Raw genomic sequence first — 13627 nt, 5'->3', positions numbered from 1 at the left:
TAAGATGTATTTGTGTATCTTTTGCCGAAGACCCGTCGTTCTGTTACTGTAATTAACATCCAGTCCTCCTAGATCGTCTTTCTTTATATTGCAATTACAAATCGGAAGAAAGAATGAACGGGTTGTAAGTACTATAGTGTTCTTCATTTCTGTACTCAAGAGGTCATTTCCATACCGATGCTTTTGCATCACTAAACGAGTCACTATTTCCCTGTGTAAGTATCAGATTCTATTTTATGCTTTGTTTTCCTCTTCAATAAGCTATGACCTCCACTGTCAAAACATGTACATTCTATAGTATTTGTCATTTGTCTTCAGAGATGTGTTTCATCTCATGTTGATATCATCATATGCTGAACTAGGTTGGAATAAATGGGTAATTTGGATCATAGAATGTAAGGTGATGTTGAAGACCAAAATTCCAGAATGAATAGGGATATAGCTTGGGCCTTTGTGTTTTTGTTTTTGTTTTTGTAGCTCCGCCCCTTAATCAGGCGGTGCCAGGACCTCGTGATGCACCAACTCTCTACCTTTCCAAATTCCATATTGGTTTCTTATATGTTCATGTGGGTTTTTTTTCTCATGCACTAGAGAATGGTGTTCTTCCCTGTGAGAAACATGAGTGCCTGCCATGGCCACTTGTTAATTTTATATTTTACAGTTTCAACCATAGGTGAGGGGTTTTCTTTTTCTTTCTTTTCCACTTAGGAGGTTGGTGAGGGAATGGTGTAGAGAAGGAGAGACCATCAGGCTCTAATGGGGCCATAGTTTTCTTCCTTCAACCCACCCTGCTTTTCTGTTTTCCATTTTATCTTCTGAGATTTTAAATTTTTTTAATCTTTGAAACTATGTGTTCCTTATTTTGCTTTTCTATGACACATTTTGTCTTAAAACTTTTCTTTATCTTTTCTTTCTATTCATTCATTTATGCATGCATGCATTTATTGAGCTTCTCAGTTTAAGAATTCCACCCCGGGGGATATTGGGCAATGTGTGGATAGGTGTTGAGCTTTTACAAAACATGAGAGTGGGGCTGGCTACTAGCATCTAGTGGGTAGAAGTGGTGATGGTGACTGTAAAATGTACAATGGTACACAGGCCGCCTGCCTGCAGCAAACAATTATCTGGATGGAAATATCAATACTGGGTTAAGAAACCCTGTTGTATAGAATATAAATGTATTTCTAAAATTTTGGTGCACATATCAGTGAACTTGAACCCCACCCAGTCGTCACTGAATCATAAAATTAGGGTGGGCATGGATGCCTGACATCTGCTTTTTTTTTTTTTTAACATATTTCTGTACTGATTCTTAACTATTCTGCAGATTTAAGGCTATACTATCAGATCCTATCAGTTTCCCTCTTTCTCAGCATGAGAAAGGCTGTGTTTAGAGCATAATTCATGTTCTGATTTTTTTCCTCAGATTTAGAGAAAAATATGTTTATACTTCATAATTTCCTTTGGTAATTGGCCCAGATAACTATAATAACAAACCACTTATTTCCTGTTTGTCTCCAATCTCCAGTTTTTCAAAACTAGTATTAATGCTTTGCTCTTATCTATAAATATCTCTTTAAAATTGCTTGATCACCACAAGCAAATTACTATCAATTATCACTATGCAGTGCCAACCTCTAATAGCCATCAGCATGTGAATCACCAGGAAGGAGAAAATCTTTCATGGATTTTGGGATAGCACACAATTTTCTTCCCTTCCCATCCCCTCCTAATCTCTCAATCAGCAAACAAAACTAAGGGTGATGTTCTATTTACTTTAAAGTCACTTTGCTCTTGGATCTGTGGCCCTCCCTTATGCACACACTTGACAGGGTCTTTTCCAGCTTTTCGTAAGATGATGGCACCAATCCCAGACCTCACCTGGAGGCTGACCCAAGGGAAGATCATTGACTGTAATGTCTGTCAGTTGAAAAGGAGCAAGCAGTACTTCTGAGTTTTGTCCTCTTTCTTGGGAATCAGAACAAATGGCCAAAAAAGGACTCTGGGTTCTTGGCAACAAGAGCCCCAGACTCAGGGAACTGGTAGCAAATGGGAGTCCATGTCTTACAGGTTAAGATGGTCTAGAGAGAAATTAGCTTTACTGCAGGTGTTTATTAATGATAGAATTTGTAACAAGGGATCCCTGGGTGGCTCAGCAGTTGAGCATTGGCCTTTGGCCTAGGGCGTGATCCTGGAGTCCTGAGATGACTGGGAGTCATCCCCTGCAGGGGAATCCTCCCCTGGGAGTCCTCCCCTGCAGGGAGCCTGCTTCTCTGCCTCTGTGTGTGTGTGTGTGTGTGTGTGTGTGTCTTTCATGAATAAATAAAATCTTTAAAAGAAATTTTTTGACAAATGCTGGTAGTATTATGATACAAGTACATAGGATGACGTGTGATCTTACATATTTATGTTTCAATGTGTTCAGCATTCTAGAAGCACATAAAATACCTTCTACAATTTTAGCTCTAATAATGTTATCTTCTCCATAGAATCATGTTTTAAGAATGTTTTCACACCACATTAAAATTATTACAAAAGAAATAATTTAGCTTCTTTGCGGTATTCAAATACCAGGTTTTTCATACATTTCGGGGAAAATTGGGCACTCGAAACCCTGAGCTTACTGCCAGGGTCACTGCTGCTTACAGAAAAGGAAACAGTGAAATACCATGCAGACAGAAGAATCACAAAGATTCAGAACCTTAATTTCGCACGTCAGGGAAATGGAAGAGTGAATGCATTTCTCAAAGGCACACATCTAGCAATTCAACTACTTGGGATTTATTTGGGTGGTGGTAGGGCAGTTGAGTGATTTGTCCTGTAGAGTTTCCTTCATGCTGAGTTTTGCTGATTGTACATTCACTCCCTGCATTTCCTCTCAATTAGTGAAGTATTGTTCTGATTCAGAGAAGTTCTTCTTCTTCTTTTTTTTTTTTTTTTTTTTTTTGTTTCCAGGAATCTGTCTTCTGTGGGATTGGTAACTTGGGTTGGGAGTCACATAAATTCTGGGTTGTCTTACTGAGATTTTAATATTATAAATGTGTTCAGTGGCTAGCAGCATGATTTATTATGAAGTTCCACATTTTTTGCATTATGTTTCTTACTGTTTTATTTCATTATTGATTAAATTTGGTGATATTCTAATTGTCTTATCCCTTTGTTATTAGCAAGAATGCATTTTTTTCAAGAAATGATTTTCTCTCATTAACTTTTATCTCAAGATACGTTCCATCTCAAAGCAAAACAGGATGTTTTATGCTTTACCTGTATTATTTTTGTGATTTGGCTTTCTAGTATCCTCCACATGTGACCATTAAGCTGTGTTTTTAAGTGTCAGCTTAAAGTGATGACTTCATCTGCTTTAATCTGTTGCAGCCATATTGTGATCCACACATTGCCTTATCCTTGGCCAGTGGGGGCCTCTTGACTCAGTTTACATTGGTATCTAGCTTTTGGCTCAAATCTTCAATAGTATCAACTAACCATTATCTGCCTAATATGTGAGACCTAGAAAACATTTTTAAATGAATTGCAACAGGATCCTATTTAATTTTGAAATAAAAGTTACATGTCTCCGAATACCTTAGTGACAGTAAATGAATCCAGTCTCCCAAATAACCTATAATGTATATTATTATTCACAAATAATTGATTAATTGACAGTCACATGCAGAGAGACCTATCCTGTCACTTGGTTTTGTACTTGCATATCAAACTTGTACACGTTCCCTCAGAGTGTCTTTAAGCAGAAGCCAGTTTTGAGGTCAACCCCACATGTCATAAATGCTGTTAGCTGTATATTTTACTTGCCACCATCCCTTTTTGCTTTTTGGCTTTCCCTCCATTGTCATGGAATGCTGTGGTGTTCACTGTGCAAATTACACTGTGTTAAGTCCTAGTGACCGTATGGAGTGTGTTTTACCGTCTCTTAAGTCTCACTGTCTGTCAAACTTTCCAATCAGGAGTTTCAGAATGTTTGTTAAGAGGCTGCATTGCCCTTGAAAGCAGTCATCTTTCAGACCTTATGCAAATAGTGGAAGAGTGGTAATGATACAGCCCCCATTTCTTTCTAGAGACCTGTCCTGCTGGTTTCCACAGTAAGAGCTGCATGGCTCTATTTTATAGCAAAGTGTGTCCTTGTCCTTGTGCACTGAACCATATATTTTCATGGACTCTTTCCTCCAAATACTGTATCAACTCCCTGGTTTCCTAATTAGGGCTCCTTGCTTTAGGTTTTTAAGAGACTCTCAATAGGAAGGCTTAATTTCTTGGAATAAATACATATAACATTCCTTCCTTAAAAAAAAAAATTGTCAGGGCACCAGGGTGGCTCAGTAAATTAATCAGCCAGCTCTTGATTTCAGCTGATCTTAGGGTTGCTCATGGAATCGAGCCCCACACTGGGTTCCATGCTCAGCAGTGTGTCTGCTTGAGTTTCTCTCCTTCTGTCTCTTGTCTGCATGCCCCCTGCACCCTCTCTCATAAAACAAATAAATAAATATTCTAAAAAGTTATTATTCCCAAACTAAAAAAATATAATATAGCAACCTCTGAAACATTAACATTAATAACAATTCTGAGAGGATAAATGTTATCTACAGTATATTTAAAGATTACGGTTAGTGAAATAGTCCATGGCACACATCACCTATAGTATGACCTATGGTTTTTAACAGTTCCGAATTGTGTAATCTAATTTTGCAGAATTCATGCTATTCAAATGTTGACCATGATTGTGCTTTGTTTCTAGAAAGAGAAGTTCTAGAAATATCTGTGAGGAGAAAAGAAAGAGAAAGGACTTCTGATTGTTGGCATCATTTTCCTTTAGAGAAGAAATTTCTCTCCCCTAGAATTTCCTCTAGAGAAGAGAAATTTCTTCCTAAATGATGGGCAAAATGTCAGGACTAACTGCAGTAAATAACATCATGTAGGACGGTGGAGATGCCTCATTCTTTCAAGACTTCTTGAAGTCCACATAGCATTTTTTGAGAGTGCAAACTAACACTTCAGCTAGACTAAAGAGTGTACAACTACTATGGAAAACAATATGGCAGTTTATCAAAAAATTAAAAATAAAATTACTACATGATCTGGTAATTCCACTGCTGAGTATTTACCAAAAGAAAACACCATTAATTTGAAAATGTACATGTTTCCCAAGACATAGAAGCAGCTCGAGCATCCGTTGATGGATGAATGGTTACAGAAGACATGAGTGTGTATTTGTGTACACAATGAAGCATTCCTTAACTGGAAAAAAATAAATGAAATCTTACCATTTATGACAACATAGGTGGACCTAGAAGCTACACTAAGTGGAGTAATTCAGAATAAAAAAGACAAATACCATGAGATTTCACTCATCTGTGGGCTCTAAACAACAAGTGAAGAAGCAAAACAGAACTAGACCTATAACAAACTGATGGTCTCCAGAAGGGAGGTGGGTGGGGAATGGGCAGAACGGGGGGAGGGGCAATGAGGACACAGGCTTCCACCTATGGGATGAGTAGGTCTCTGAGGTGAAAGACACAGTACAGAAAATATCATCAATGATGCTGTAATAGCATCGTGTGGGGACGGATGGGAGCGACACGTGTGGTGGGCACAGCAGGACATAGAGAGTCGTTGAATCACTATTTTGTGCACCTACTAGTGTAACGCTGTGGTTCACTTGTAAATTAAAAAAAGGAAACTCAACCAGCTTCACTTATTTTCATTCATAATGTAGAATCCTTTGGCACCAGGAACTAAAAGCTAAGCTTTTCTGATGTTCATTTTACATGAATACTGTAATATGATGAGTCACACATGGGCAATTTTTTTAAAGGGCCTATATGATTATTCTCAGTGAACAGTTGCAAACCTGTCATGTAAAATACATGGGGTTGCTTAATTTGTGTTTAAAATAACAGCTATAATTTGCAAATAATGCATGAGGACTTGACAACCCTGTGTATTTATACTCTCTAACAGAAACACATGTTAAAACCATAGAAGGCAATTAAAAAAGAACATTTTCTTCTTTAAGAAAAGAAAAAAAGAATCACCACTGCCACTGAATCTGAGATACCTTATATAATACGTAATATAATACTTCATGATGCTGTTTTTTCCCAACAATGTTCCTTTCATTTATTCAGTTGTGTTTTATATGCATGTGTGGTTTCATCACCATCTTTTGTAATAATGTCAAATCTAGAGCAAATATTTCTTTCTCTGGTAGCAAAGCTTGTTTTTAGACCTTTAACAATCTGAAGAACCCAGAATCATGTATGAGAGCCTCAAATAACTAGATACTAAACGTTAAATTATATGTTTTGATTCAAGTATTGAAAGGAGTATAATCATGGAAGTAGTTAACATATAAACTTGTAAGGAAATTTGATGTTTTTTTTATCAAGGGTTTTATCGTACTCCAGGATATTTGAGGTGTCCCATTGTAATGAAGCAATGGGAATGAGGGCAATAATAGTTTGTTACAATATGGTGGCTGCGTTGGGAGGTACCATGTTGGCGTCCACGTTGCTTTAATAGAACAAGCACTTGCTACCATAATGGGTCTTGGGAGGGTAGTAAGGTCACCATGTCTCTGCCTTTTGAATTCTTTGGTGGCCTTGTTGTAGTGAAAACTCTATGATTAGCCCATATTTACCATTTAATTCTCTTTAAAAAAAAAAAAACTGGGTTATGATGGTCTCCCATCATTGCCTACAAATTCTTCCCTTCTTTTGAGACCTTTGCCTTCTCTGTAGGATTCTGTGTCATTGGGTGATGATAAGGTTGAATAATTCAGAGTAAACTTTCAGGGATAACCCTAGTCTAATCAGAAGTCCCTCATCTTGATCTCACTTAATCTCAGATTTTTTTTTCCCTTATTTCCCCAAGCACTTTGTCATTTCTTGATAGAGTTAACAAACTCTGTGTATACAGGTGGTTTGCAACCTTTTTTTTTTTTTTTTTTGGTTGCAGGGCCCCTTTACACTCTTAAAACTCTTGGGAATCCCACAGAGCCTCAGTACTGAAAAGCCATTTTGGACACAAGAACACACAAATGCACATTATACTGGACACCAGGGCAACGATGTCGGTGCTGTACATGCAGCCTCTGGACCACTCCATGGTGCTCACGAGAAACGGACACTGAAGATGGCAGACAATGCACTGAGAGTATGTGGACTTGAGTTGGGGTCTCCAGTCCCATAAAAGGGTCTTGGGGACCCCAGGTGTCCCCAAACCACATTTTAGGAACTGTTCTCTGCCCTGATGGTTTCATATGCCTCCTCTGCTCAGTGGTGCTGCTTTCCGTGGAGCATATATTATTTAACTTTGTTTCCAGAACCCACTGACATAGTTGACTCATGGTAAACTCTTGGTCAATGTTGGATGAATAAATGTATTGTCCTTATTAGTGTATCAGGAAATCATTCTACAAGGTATACCTTGGAGTCATTACATATTTAGCTAAATTTCCTCATGAGGAAATTTACTTTTTTTGGTACCTGTGGAACTTAAAGTTATGCCTCCATTTCAAGTAGCTCTAGGGATCCCTGATTACAGATGTCTCAGCAGGAAGAGACCCTCTGTGTGCAGGATCACTGGTGGCTCTCCACATTGCTTGGGGAGCACGGTTTTAGTAATGAGGCTTTGACTACAGCCCTCCTTCCATTGGCTCTTCATGGAGCATGTCCTGTAGACGCTGGCCTTTACCAAGACCATAAGGACAGGAACCTCTTCTCCTCTACATCAATCCACACATTATTACCACTTCTCTCACCCTGCTCCACAGTTCATCCTTCCACATGATCTATTCCCAGACACTGTCTTGAAGAAATATTAAAAAAAAAAACAGTTGATCTGTGAGATTTCAACATGTGCTGTCTAATCCCATATCAACATGACCTCTGAGCATAAAACAAAAGGCAGAATTTTAGTAAGATAGCAATGTTCTCTCTTAAGAGATATTTACCAGTCATTACTTTGTTTCTGTCTTGAGGCCAAATATCAAATACAAGTGCAATCATCATTTTATTTAGTTTTTTTTTTTTTTTTTTTTAAGCAGTCCCTAGAATTATTACGGAGTAAAGCCATTGAAGAGAGAAAAGTTGACACTCAAAATCCTGTTTCAGTTTACTGGGTACCATTAAATGTACCTAAAATTAAGATAACATTGCTCACTACATTGAATAATAGCAGCATCTTATTTTTATCCATTTCCTCTTTTTAATATATAGCATGTATGTAAATATATGTAAATAACAGACCCAATATTTCCAAGTCGGTGCTTCATCACAGAGAGAACAGCTCCATAACCTCACAGAGCTGACCAGCAAGGACCCAGTTGCCTGCCTCTTAGTCATTGTCTTCCTCTTTCCCACACAACAAAGGACTTTTCTGAACTCTGTGGAAATCCCTTCATTGAGTCTGTTTTTTCCATGACAAACAGAGTAGGCTTTCCTAAAGAGCATAGCTTAGTTCTTTTTTTGACTTTCCATAAATACATAGGATATATTTCTTTTGTGCCCGTATATTTGTGATATTTATCCTTGTAAATAATTGAGTTTTTTAAGGTGTATTGCTACATCTTTCAATTATATGAATACATCACAATTTATTCATTCTACTTTTGATCAACAGCCCGTTTCACTTTGCAGTTATTATGAATTAAACCGTCATGACCGTTCTTGTATAATTTTCCTGATGGACCTGAGCACATGTGTGCGTGTGTGAGTGCGTGCACACACACTCACAAACACACACACACTTTGGAGTAGAACTGGATCATGGACAATGCATATATAACTTTCCTGGATAATGACTCTTCTCAAGTGGTTGTAATAATTTAAAACATCCAGAGGCCCCAGATGACACTTTATTTGCTCCATACAATTGTCACCTTTAATATTAACAGATCAATTTTAGATCTTCCAATGTTTGTGTGTAGTGATGTTTAATTATGGTTTTATTTATTTAATTATGGTTTTATTTATTTATTTATTATTTTTTACTTTTATTTTTTTTTAAATTTCTTTTTTTCATTTTTTATTTATTTACGATAGTCATACAGAGAGAGAGAGAGGCAGAGACACAGGCAGAGGGAGAAGCAGGCTCCATGCACCGGGAGCCCGACGTGGGATTCGACCCCGGGTCTCCAGGATCGCGCCCTGGGCCAAAGGCAGGCGCCAAACCGCTGCACCACCCAGGGATCCCTATGGTTTTATTTATTATTTTTATTATTTAATTATGGTTTTATTTATTTATGGTTTTATTTAATTATGGTTTTATTTATTATTTATTTATTTATTATGGTTTTATTTATTCATGGTTTTATTTCCTTGGTTATTACTGTTAGAGAATTTTTAATGTATTTATTGACCCCTCAACTATTAATAGCTGTGATGTGCTCTTTCAATTAGCTTGCCTATTTTCTATTATCTTTTTTTTATTGATTTTAAGAATTTTAAGCATACACTTGAAATAAGGTATGTGCTGGTTACATGTATTACAGATCTTATATCTTGGTGGCTTTCTTTTCAACTCTCTTAACTGTATCTTTTGAAGAATGGGATTCTTAAGTTTACTGTAATACTTCATGGTCAGTACTTTTTCTTGAACTGTTTAAAAATTCTTTCCCTGCCCTGAAGTCAAAAATATTTCTCTTAGTATAACTTCTAGAAGCTTTGTTGCTTTTTTATTTCACATTCAGATCTACAGTTTATCTGCAGTTGATTTATGTGGTTAGTTTTAGGATATTCTATCATATATATAGATAGATAAACCATTATATATGTATATAGAACCATATATATAATTGCAATATATATATATATATATATAATTAACCAAGCATTAATTTTTTAAAAATTTTAATCCCTTGTTTGTAGGACAAACCTTGCCTTATATCAAATGCTCATGCGTGAGTGGCTCTGATTCTATTCTGTTCATCTTATCACAATATTATATTTGTACATATTTGAAGTATTTGTACAAGTATTATAAACATAATATATACATGCATATTACTTATATACCTGATAAAACAAGTCCTCCACTGTTTTTCGTTTTAAAGAGTTTCTTAATCAGAGAGGGAGACAAACCATGAGAGACTCTTAACTCTAGGAAACAAACTGAAGGTCTCTGGAGGGCAGGTGGGTGGGGGGAATGGGGTCACTGGGTGATGGGCATGAAGGAGGGCACGTGATGAGATAAGCATCTGATGAATCACTGAACTCTACCTCTGAAACTACTAATACACTATGTTAATTAATTAAATTTAAATTTTAAAAAGCAAAAAAAAAATTAAGTAGAGTTCCTTGATTAGATTCATCTCATTGAATTTTCCTGTAAATTTTAGTATCAGCTTGTCTATTTCCACCAGTAATTATGTGGAGGGCTGGTGGGTTTTTTTGACTATGGGTATTATTATATATGATATCATAATAGCGCATGTTTCAAATCCATGAGCATGAGTAATTTTAATTTGGCTTTTATTTATTTATTTATTTATTTTTTAGGTCTTCTTTATTTTTTTCTTAAGGATTCTCAGTTTTCCTAATAGAAAACTGGATCATGGACAATTATCTTTCTTAGAACTGTTCTTATACATTTGATGTTTATTATTGTATAATAAAGCATTTTGTATATTTAGCTTTCTAATAGTTATGCCTTGTATATAAAACTGTAAATAATTACTATATATTGCTACAACAAACTTGCTAAATTCATTGAATTTTCAATAGCTTATTTTTTATTTTTTACATGTACCGGCAGACTACATACAAATAATAATTTGGGGGATGCCTGGGTGGCTCAGGGATTGAGGATCTGCCTTTGGCTCAGGGTGTGGGATTGAATCCTTCATCGGGCTTCCTCCCTTCCTGGAGCCTGCTTCTCCCTTGCCTGTGTCTCTGCCTCTCTCTCTGTGTGTGTGTTTCTCATGAATAAATAAATGAAATCTATTAAAATTTTTTAAAAACATTAAAAAAACAAATAATTTTCTTTTTTCTTTACCAATCTTACATTCTTAAATTATTTTCCTTTCTTCCTGCACAGACTAGGACCCCCAATCAATGTTGAATAAAAGCAATGATAATTGACTTTTCTCATTCCTTAACTGAAAGGAAAAATATCCAGTATTTTCCTCTGATATGCAACCTGTGTATGATTAAAAATATTTCCATGTAAGAATCAAAACAGATGAACATAGGGGAAGGAAAAAAGAAGTAAAATAAGATAAAAACAAAGTTTTTGGCAAACCATAAGAAACTTTATAGTTAAGAGAATAAACTGAGGGTTGCTGTAGGGAGGGCACTTCTGATGAGCACTGGGTGGATGTAGGTGATGAATCACTAATTTCTACTCTTGAAATCTATACTACAACATGTTAACTAACATAAAAACTTAGAAAAAAACATGACAACAAAACAGATGAGTCGTGCACTATCTAGTTCATAAGATTTTAAAATTTAAATTAGTTAACAAGTGATGAATCGTATAATTTATTTTTTTCTGAATAAATTCATTGGTCCTATGTCCCATTATTATAATTATGGTGAAAATGTCAATTGATCTTAAATTACTACATCAAACTTGCACTCCTGAATATATCCAACTTGGTTAACAAATATTATGCATTCCAGAAACACCTGAGTGAAACTGATTTGCTATAATTGGAACTGGTTTGTTTATGATTTTTACATCAGTATTCATGAGAAAGGTTGGATGGAAATCACCTGATTTCCTCATCGGCATTTGATACCAAGGTTACACTGTCCTAATAAAGCTGGGAGTGCTCCTTTTTATTGTTTGCTGAAAAAAATTGTGTGAGATAAATATAATTATTTTCATTAATGTTTGCTATACTTCACCCATATTAATAAATGGACTTCAAGCTACTTTGAGGGACAGGATTTCTAATTACTCTTTCAATTTTTCAGTGGTAGTTATAGGGCTATTCAAATATTTTTCTTTTGTCGAATTGGATTTACATTTCTAGGCAGTTGTCTTTTTCATTTAAGATTTTAAATTCATTGGCAAACTTCCTCATGAATTATTTAATGTAATAAATTTATAATAAAGTTCTCAGAATTTTCTTTCTTCCTTCTTTATCCTTTTTGTTTTGCATTTTGCATTTAGGACTATGATCCTTTCATGTTAATTTTTGCCAATGGTGTGAGGTCTGTGTCTAGATACAGGTTTTTTTTTTTGTTTGTTTGTTTTTAAACCGTGGATGTATAGCTATTCCACCACCATTTGTTGAAAAAATGTCCTTTAACTTACCATGATTGAATTTTGTTGAGTTGTCTGGATCTACATATGTGTATCTTTCAAACCTTCCAAAATTGATTTTCCATTACCTTTTCAAGTACCCATAGTAAATATAATTCATCTTTCCTTTTTTTTTTTTTTTTACTCTCTTTGGGTCTCCATTAGGAATATGTTAGATTTTCTCATTTTATTGGTAGTGTCTTTAATCTGTCACATTTTTTATCTTTTCTGTTGCATACCAAATAATATTTTCAGATTTATTCTCTAAGTATTCTCTAATTAAAATCTGTCATTTAAACTATGTATCAAATTTAGATGTATCAGTTTTTTTCCCCATTGAGTTTTGTTTTCTTTTCAAATGACAATCATTTGAAAACTTTTTTGTTCATGTTATTAAGATTTTATATGTATGTATATATGTGTATGTCTACACATGTATGTGTTTATAAATATATCTATAGATATCTGAAACTTTAAAAAATTGTATGTTTTATAATTCTAGTGTCTGAAATCTATTGAGGTCTGATTTTGTTATGTTTTTATTCTGGTGCTTACTGTAGTACCTCCGGTCCCTTGGGTCCTTTGAGACTGTTTACCCCAACTTGATTGTTTTCCTTTGGACTTCACATTTGTAAGGCTTTGATGCCAGCATCGAAACTAACACTCCAGAGAGCAGTGGTGACTCTTTGTTGCAAGGTGCATGTGGGCAGAATGACTCCTAACTACTGCTAATTAGATTCTCTTCCTACAAATTTTCAGACCACACTGAAAATACAAAATCCACCCTGACACCTGTGTGACGGTCAGCATGCAGTTGGAGTTTCTCAGGGGAAATCTTTTTTCTTTTCTTAGTTGGACCCGGTTGTGGAAGGCAGATATTGTTAAGTTTTCTTAGCTTCACCAAAATGTATCTACTTGCAGATTTTGCTTTTATTGTTCTTCACCAGGACTCAGTGTCTCCAGTCTGGAAACTCATGTGTTTATTTGAGCAACTTGATCAGATATTATACTTTGAGGTATTTTTCCCTCCTCATTCTCTGTTTTCTGTTTTAGGACTTTTTATTAATATAATTTGAGTCTCCTAATTTTGCCTTTTCTGTACCTCTTTTTTTCATATTTTCCATACTTTCTGCAATGGATCCTGGGCGATTGCCTTATTTGCATCCAGTTCTCTTCAGTTTTGTCTAATCTGCTCATTGACATTGAGATGCAATTTCTACCACTGCTTCCAGATTTCTAGGCATCCCTTTTTTTTTCTGTAAATCTGATTTTTTAGTTCCAAAATGAGCTATATTAAGCCTTTTATGCCTTGTTTTATTTACCTATTTTTAAATGTTGACTGTATTGTCTCATTCAGATTAGT

This window comes from Nyctereutes procyonoides, unplaced genomic scaffold (assembly GCF_905146905.1).
Source record: "Nyctereutes procyonoides isolate TBG_1078 unplaced genomic scaffold, NYPRO_anot_genome, whole genome shotgun sequence".
Classification (NCBI taxonomy): Eukaryota; Metazoa; Chordata; class Mammalia; order Carnivora; family Canidae; genus Nyctereutes; species Nyctereutes procyonoides.
Note: the sequence above shows the minus strand (reverse complement) of the source record.